The 8529-nt window shown below is 35.6% G+C and overlaps 1 long non-coding RNA gene across 1 annotated transcript; it reads left to right on the top strand.

Annotated features, from left to right (window-relative positions):
* Positions 1–249: 249 nt before the first annotated feature.
* Positions 250–7211, top strand: LOC149220906 (uncharacterized). Its single transcript, XR_016248778.1, has 2 exons — positions 250–782; positions 6834–7211. It is a non-coding gene; the product is annotated as an uncharacterized LOC149220906 (long non-coding RNA).
* Positions 7212–8529: the final 1318 nt, after the last annotated feature.

Raw genomic sequence — 8529 nt, 5'->3', positions numbered from 1 at the left:
AATCCCACTCTTTCTACCTGAATATTTAGCTGTGAGGTATGTTGTTCGTGCAACTTCAGTTCCTCTATTATCTCCAAATGCAACTTATGTAATCTCTGCAATGGTACTTGTTGAGTCTTCAAAATGTCATTCATTTGCATTACACTTTCACTATTATGTCCATTATATCACCTCCATTTCACCTCCATTTCACTACTATGTCACCACATTCATCCCACTTTCATTATCATTGGGCCACCTTTATGTTTTTCCAATCTTTATTATTTCTAAGCCTTTTAAGTGAATTTGTGGTTAAACATTAGAAAATAATGTGCATATGCTTATACCTAACAAATGGGTTGAGATTGTTGACATGTGTAGGTTGAAAGGAGGCTTCTAGAAGACCCTTATGTGGCACTCTAAGGCCAAATTCGAATTTGGTTGGAAAGAATCATGGGATCATGAGGATATGTGTCACATCTCCTAATTGTATTGTAACTCTAAAAAGACATGTGTCTTATCAGTTCCTATTTTGATTAGGACTCTAGAGGTAGAGGGAGAGATTCATGGACTATCATTAATGAGATGGCTCTCATCTTTTTGTATAAATAGGAGATCTCTCTCCTTCATTTGCTAGTCTTTCCTTTAGTCTTTTCTTAGTCCTTTTAGTTTGTTAGTCCCATGGCTTTTGAAAGCCTTGGAGAGCTTTGTTGTACTTTGCACTTTTGAAGGAATTGAATAAAGCTTTGATGTTCTCAACATGGAAGGAGATGTGAAGTAGATGTCATGGAGCATATTAGGATGTAAGTAGAGTAGATTTCATTTTGTAAATATTGCTTTGTAGAATGTAAGGTAGATTAGATTTTCATTCATGCAATTTTAATTTATGCAAGTTATTTTCTCCCGGGATTGTGTGTCTTTGTTGTATTTGCTTTATCTCTAATGGTATTTTCAGTTGTCATATTCATAAGTTGCTGCCTTTATTTTATTTTTCTAGCTTGATTTCTAGTTTAGTTTCTCAAGTTGTATGCTAACATATTGATGGTCTCTTTATCATAAGTTGTTCATCTTTAAGAGATCAGAATATTAATAAATTACAGCTTGCTTTGAGTAGTTTTTAGACTAATCTCTAACTACTTCTTAATCGTGTTTCACATAATCCCATATGTTGGAAGCAGAGAGTTAGGAAGAGCTGAACATTATAACTGGTCTTTAAAGTGGATTTTTCTTATTTTGATTACTTTTTAGACTTATTTCTAACTACTTCTTAATCGTGTTTCACATAATCCCATATGTTGGAAGCAGAGAGTTAAGAAGAGTTGAACATTATAACTGGTCTTTAAAGTAGTTTTTCTTTTTTTTTGCAGCAGCATGAGTAGTGACTAGTGCCATTAGAAAGTGGTTTTTATGCTTTGTTTTCAGTTTCATTTCAAGTTATTTCTTTCAAGCTCTTTCTTTGCAAGTTTAATGTACAGTTTGAATTACTGCATGCTTTCAAGTTGATTGTAGATTAGTGATGCACATAGCCTTCTAATGAACTAATGACGTGATAGAATCATCTTGTCCTTTTGCTGCAGCAAGGATACTTGGTCTCATGGTCATTTTCTCATTATTTGATTATTGCATGTTAGAACAAAACCCCAAAAACAACATAAACTATAAAACAACGAAGTAAGAGAAAGGTTAACTAAGCACATATAGTGCACCACACTTCATCAGCTTACGATACCCAGATTGATAATTTATGTAGAGCAATTTAAGACATTAAATTGACGAGACATTTTAGCGCCGTTGCCGGGGAAGTGTAATTAGGAGACCTTATTTCTTACATCTGAAAAAAAAAAATTAATAATTCTTGAGTATGCTCTCCTCTTGCACTTTGTGTAATCTAGAGGATCAGAAAAAGGATTGTTAAGTAAAAAAAAGAAAAATAATAATTCTTGAGTATGCTCTCCTCCTGCACTTTGTGTGATCTGGAGGATCAGAAAAAGAATTGTTAAAAAAATATAGGAGACAAAATAAACTTCAACATTTCAATTGATTCAATAAAAAAAAAATGAAAAAATGAAACTCAACTGCTTTGATAGGTTCAAATTGTCCAAAATTGTCTGGTTATGCTTTGTAGTGGTCTTCAAAACACTGTATCTTGTTCAAATAAGGTTTTGCAACTTAGCTGCGGAAACTGCCCTGATTCCGCAGCTAGCTGACAATTCTGCAGCTAGCTGACAATTCCGCAGTTGTTTCAAGGTTTAGCAGGTTACAGGCATCTAATGAAAAAACCGACCACATGGGCATCTCCAGAATTGTCCCGACATGGATCCTATCCTAGTCACCCAGCTCAGATCGATGAAAAACCAGCCTAGGACCTCAGTCAAAGTCTTGTTTTTAACATGTTTTTCTTGAAGTATTTGCTGCCTGAAATTGAAAATCATTAATCCTTTTTATAAAATTTTACAATTTCAGAGAAGAAAAAAAAGAGAAAAGCAATCCATGGCTATCTCCATTTCTAGTTTTCACTGTGGCTTCAATAAAAATCTGCCTCCTTGTTCAAGCTTTGGCCTGAAACAAACTCTGTTTTCAAAAAGAAAAATGTACTAGGACCCTGACCAGCTTGTGCTTACCTCAGTATAGGCTCATATAAGTCCCTCTGTGTATCCATTTGCCCCTGCATACCATCCCTCAATGTCATCAAGGTTTTCTTCCTGATGTTCAGAAGGAGAAATCTAGAGAAGTAAGCGTTTAACAGTGAACCACTCTTTTCAAAATAAAAGTGGTATTCCTTGGGTAAAACTTCTACTAGAATATTGTGCATAATAAAGCAAAGAAATGATATGTGCCTTTGGTTCTTTTAAAGACAGACTTGAAGGAAACAATTTCGTATTGATGATTACTCCCTCACTCCACCGTTTTTTTTCACTCTCGGTTTCATTCACCACTCTGTTTCATCGTAAACCTCTCTGTTCCATTTTCCTCACCTATCCACTTAAAACCCCGATCACCAGTCCTGCAATTTCATCACAGCCACTCTGTTATAGCCGTAATACCCACTATTGAGCACTGTTTTTCCGCATAGTTTTCTCCTCCAGCGTGCAAACACCACTGTCAGAGCTGCAGAGTGAGCTGATAACCGAAATGGGCAAGTTATTAAGAGCAGAGCCGGAAGGTTCTAAATGGTTGACTGCATTGAATTAAACTTGTGTAACATACCTGCAAAACAACAAATAAAACCACAAGAAAAACGAATGCAAATTCATAAAAGGCCGAATGCAGAACTGTTAACTCAGAAAAACGTAAACACAGGAAAAAATGTCAAACTTCAAACGTTCGATTTGCCCAAATGGAGACGAATTTCAAAAAACTAAAACATGGGTTTTTTTGCCAGGTGGGTTAATTAGATAACCCAGAAACCGTTTGGGGAAATTCGTGGTGGTCTGGGAGAAATCTTTGGTTCTTTGGAGCCTCTTTTTTTGCCGCCGCGTGAAAAAAAAAAACTGGATTTGAATTGATTAACTGATAGATTGAATGTGTTCTGCGTGCCTGAGGAAGGGAATTCTAATTAGGAATCATTGTATATTGCTGGCATCTGAAATCCGATTACACACCTTCCCTCTCATTAAACTCACCCTGTTTGGAGACGTGTTCCAATTGAACACGACTCTCTGCCATTAAATTCCATGAAATCGTTGTCGGTTAGATGTTGGGAGAAAATCATGTTTGACGGATTCCCTGCTTAAGGATAATACCCTTGTCATCTCTGCGCTTGGTTCTTAAACATGTTGTGGAGACCCTCAAGTTTGGCCACGAGAGCAGCAAGCTGTTCATAGCAAGCCGCAGGCAAATTTCACAATATAACTACTCAGTTGGAGCAGGCTTTAAGTGAATTGGCTTATGTAGAACTTGAATTGTCAAATGAAGTTCGAGAACAGGTTGAACTTGTACATGCCGTCATTTGTAACCATCTTATAGCCACTTTACATGAATTTTTTTGGTTATGGCTCTGCTACATATGGGCAACCTGTTATGGCTATCCTACTAAATTAATCTTGCATCAATATTATTGACGAAAAAGCCCATGTCCATAATGCCTGCCTCTTCACCATGTGCTGCTGTTTTTGTTGTTACAAAATCTGTTGTTGCTGCCCTTGAGAGATATACTCTGTTGTTGCTGCCCTTGAGAGAGTAGAGAATGATGCAGTCATCTTCCCATACAGGAAATTCATGTCACATAAAAAAAAAAAAAAAAAAACATTAAGATTTGGACTCCAAAGGATCAAAATAATTTTGTTATGGACTTTCTGTCATATGATCCCCTGATATGATCTGAGGTTTTTGTTGTAATTACTACACTCTGTTTCAGCCACTCCATTTCACAGCACTCTCTGCACTTTCCGCAGCCAATACAGCGTTTCCGCAGCTAGCTGACAATTCCGCAGCTGTTTTGTTAAACTCTAGGTTGCAGGTGTCATCAGGCAAAACAAGTCACATGGGTAGCTAGGGAAGTGTCAGTACATGGATGGTGTCCTATTCATTCGGTCAAATTTGATGAAAAAGACCCCGGTCAAAGGGAAGTCAAATTGTGTGTTATCACAAAGTCGCCACATTGAGTCGCCACACTGAGTCGCTGCATGTCAAGAAAAAATAATAATTTTGAATCAATGAAATGAACAAGTTATTTTCTCACTCTTCTGAAGGTATTGATTAATTTTGGACTGATAATGAAAGATGAATGGCTAACTTTGTATCCAAGATTTTTAGCTACAGAACTGTGCACATTCCGCAGCTAAAGTCCAATTCCGCAGCTATTCTCTGATTCCGCAGCCAGAAAAACCTCATTGTTCAAATCAGCTTATCTTTTTCATACAAAATCAGATTTTGATGATTTAAGTACCATTGGAAAGATCTCAACAAGATCTATACAATGAGAAATATATCATTAGAGTTTGAAATGGCAAATAATGAAATAAATTGCTGAAAAGAAGCAACATCAACTTGAAGCACTAATTCCAAAGCAAGTATAAATTCTTTTGATTTTTCCTTTGAGAACTTGTTTCATTAATACAAATTCTTAGTTTTGTGTGTAAATATCATAATTAGAGAGATTGATCACCTTTCTCCTTTGATAATCTTACATTCCATTGCAGAAGAAGTATTAGTTTTTTTGCAGGTTCCAGGAGGAAGGACAAATGACTACAAGAGAATGGTGTCTCTCTAAGAGACCAATTTGTTTCATGAGAAGATGATCAGCAACAAAGAGGAAATATGCTGATGCAAAATCAGATCCAAACACTTGAAAAACCTTCAGATACTATTGTCTCCATCACATCCATACTTCATAATAAACCATTCACCTCATTTTCCTCCATATTTTCCATTTACATTCACATACATTTTCCATCTCTTTTTGTCCATTCATAACCCACAAATAAAAGCAAGAGGCTCATTCATATGCTTATTGCCCATTGTCATTTCTACTCTCCATTGCCATCTTCCATTTTCACCTTCCATTCCTTGTCATTTTCATTCTGCAAATAAGCCCTGCTTCAATGCAAATTATTGAGTCCATAGTCCTTTGAGTCTAAGTTCTTTGTAAAAACACCTTGAGGCTTGCATGCCTTAATGGCAAGTCCTCATGCTGACAAACAATGGGAATACATTAATGTCCCTTGTTCGTTAGATCTTCTAGGTGACTCGACATCAGCAAATTCATTCGTACCTAGCAAGATGTGTTTGGGCATCTTGACTCTCATTGTCATCAATGGTGAGAGTTCTCGTGTTGACTAGTGGCATTCATTAATGGCCACTAAGCCAACAATTTCCTACTATGTTCGACATCAGAACATCTTTTCACATAGTAGGAATTATGCCAATGAGTTTTGAAGACATGAAGACTATTATTTTCAGCATTTTGGAGCAGATTCAGCAAGTTTTAGTAGAAGCAATAAAAAGTCATCTTATCTCTCTATCCATGACCCCTCTTGTTCAGCCACTTGAAGAAGAATATGATCAGAAGTTTTCAGCCACCACACATACAACTCATCCATTCCAAAGGGTAAGTGAAGGTACGGCATTTTCTAACTTTTAACCATAGAATTCCATAAAAAGCTAGAATGATAATTGTTGGAAAAACATTTCTCTTCCTCATTTCATAAAATTGCCAATACCATCAGTTGGGGGGGGGAATACATTCATATTCATATCTTTCCATGTCCATATCATATTCAGGAGCTCACATACTTCCAACATATATTAATTATTACATTGCTATTATGAGCATACAATGGCTTTTGAAAAAAAGTGCTTAAAGGATAAATTGGATACAAACAAAATCATGGTTGTCACACAAGAACCAACCATCATGCAATCCAATAAAGATATATTTTGCAACAATAATCAAAATATCATTATGCAAAGTTCAAAGATCAAAATAGGAGGCAAAAAAAAAAAAAATGGTTGTAACACAAGAACCAACCATGTTGCAATTCAAGTGAAACACTTTGCAGAAATATGAAGTTATCAAATGATATCATGCAAAGTTAAGCCAAAGCTCAAGGATCAAAAGAGTTAATGTAATATATATTGCATGAGGACATGCAATAGCTTCAGTTGGGGGGTATGTTGAGTCTTGAAAATGTCATTCATTTGCATTACACTTTCACTATTATGTCCATTATATCACCTCCATTTCACTACTATGTCACCACATTCATCCCACTTTCATTATCATTGGGCCACCTTTATGTTTTTCCAATCTTTATTATTTCTAAGCCTTTTAAGTGAATTTGTGGTTAAACATTAGGAAATAATGTGCATATGCTTATACCTAACAAATGGGTTGAGATTGTTGACATGTGTAGGTTGAAAGGAGGCTTCTAGAAGACCCTTATGTGGCACTCTAAGGCCAAATTCGAATTTGGTTGGAAAGAATCATGGGATCATGAGGATATGTGTCACATCTCCTAATTGTATTGTAACTCTAAAAAGACATGTGTCTTATCAGTTCCTATTTTGATTAGGACTCTAGAGGTAGAGGGAGAGATTCATGGACTATCATTAATGAGATGGCTCTCATCTTTTTGTATAAATAGGAGATCTCTCTCCTTCATTTGCTAGTCTTTCCTTTAGTCTTTTCTTAGTCCTTTTAGTTTGTTAGTCCCATGGCTTTTGAAAGCCTTGGAGAGCTTTGTTGTACTTTGCACTTTTGAAGGAATTGAATAAAGCTTTGATGTTCTCAACATGGAAGGAGATGTGAAGTAGATGTCATGGAGCATATTAGGATGTAAGTAGAGTAGATTTCATTTTGTAAATATTGCTTTGTAGAATGTAAGGTAGATTAGATTTTCATTCATGCAATTTTAATTTATGCAAGTTATTTTCTCCCGGGATTGTGTGTCTTTGTTGTATTTGCTTTATCTCTAATGGTATTTTCAGTTGTCATATTCATAAGTTGCTGCCTTTATTTTATTTTTCTAGCTTGATTTCTATTTTAGTTTCTCAAGTTGTATGCTAACATATTGATGGTCTCTTTATCATAAGTTGTTCATCTTTAAGAGATCAGAATATTAATAAATTACAGCTTGCTTTGAGTACTTTTTAGACTAATCTCTAACTACTTCTTAATCGTGTTTCACATAATCCCATATGTTGGAAGCAGAGAATTAGGAAGAGCTGAACATTATAACTGGTCTTTAAAGTGGATTTTTCTTATTTTGATTACTTTTTAGACTTATTTCTAACTACTTCTTAATCGTGTTTCACATAATCCCATATGTTGGAAGCAGAGAGTTAAGAAGAGTTGAACATTATAACTGGTCTTTAAAGTAGTTTTTCTTATTTTTTTGCAGCAGCATGAGTAGTGACTAGTGCCATTAGAAAGTGGTTTTTATGCTTTGCTTTCAGTTTCATTTCAAGTTATTTCTTTCAAGCTCTTTCTTTGCAAGTTTAATGTACAGTTTGAATTACTGCATGCTTTCAAGTTGATTGTAGATTAGTGATGCACATAGCCTTCTAATGAACTAATGACGTGATAGAATCATCTTGTCCTTTTGCTGCAGCAAGGATACTTGGTCTCATGGTCATTTTCTCATTATTTGATTATTGCATGTTAGAACAAAACCCCAAAAACAACATAAACTATAAAACAACGAAGTAAGAGAAAGGTTAACTAAGCACATATAGTGCAGCACACTTCAAGAGCTTACGATACCCGGATTGATAATTTATGTAGAGCAATTTAAGACATTAAATTGACGAGACAGTACTGTTGTGATGTTCATGTTGACATGCTTCCACCCTTTTTCCTGTTTTTGTACCTCGACAAATTCAAACTATAATGCTCCAACTGGTATTGGACCTCGCTGCAAGTGTAGGCTCTATTTTCCTTTTTTCTGTAATCATTTCCTCTATCTATGTTGGTTATCTAACCATATGTGGCAACATCTTTAATTTTGTGATGCACTCTTCGACACCTGTTAGAAGTGCGTTGTAGCGATCCTCTAACTTTCTCCATGATTCTATTGTTGCTTATTGTATCCTACCCCTGATTTGGTCTAA

The sequence above is a fragment of the Pinus tabuliformis genome, chromosome Q (genome assembly GCF_031772625.1).
Source record: "Pinus tabuliformis cultivar Carrire ecotype Pingquan chromosome Q, CPIR1, whole genome shotgun sequence".
NCBI lineage: Eukaryota > Viridiplantae > Streptophyta > Pinopsida > Pinales > Pinaceae > Pinus > Pinus tabuliformis.
Note: the sequence above shows the minus strand (reverse complement) of the source record. Positions and strands in the feature narration are given on the sequence as shown.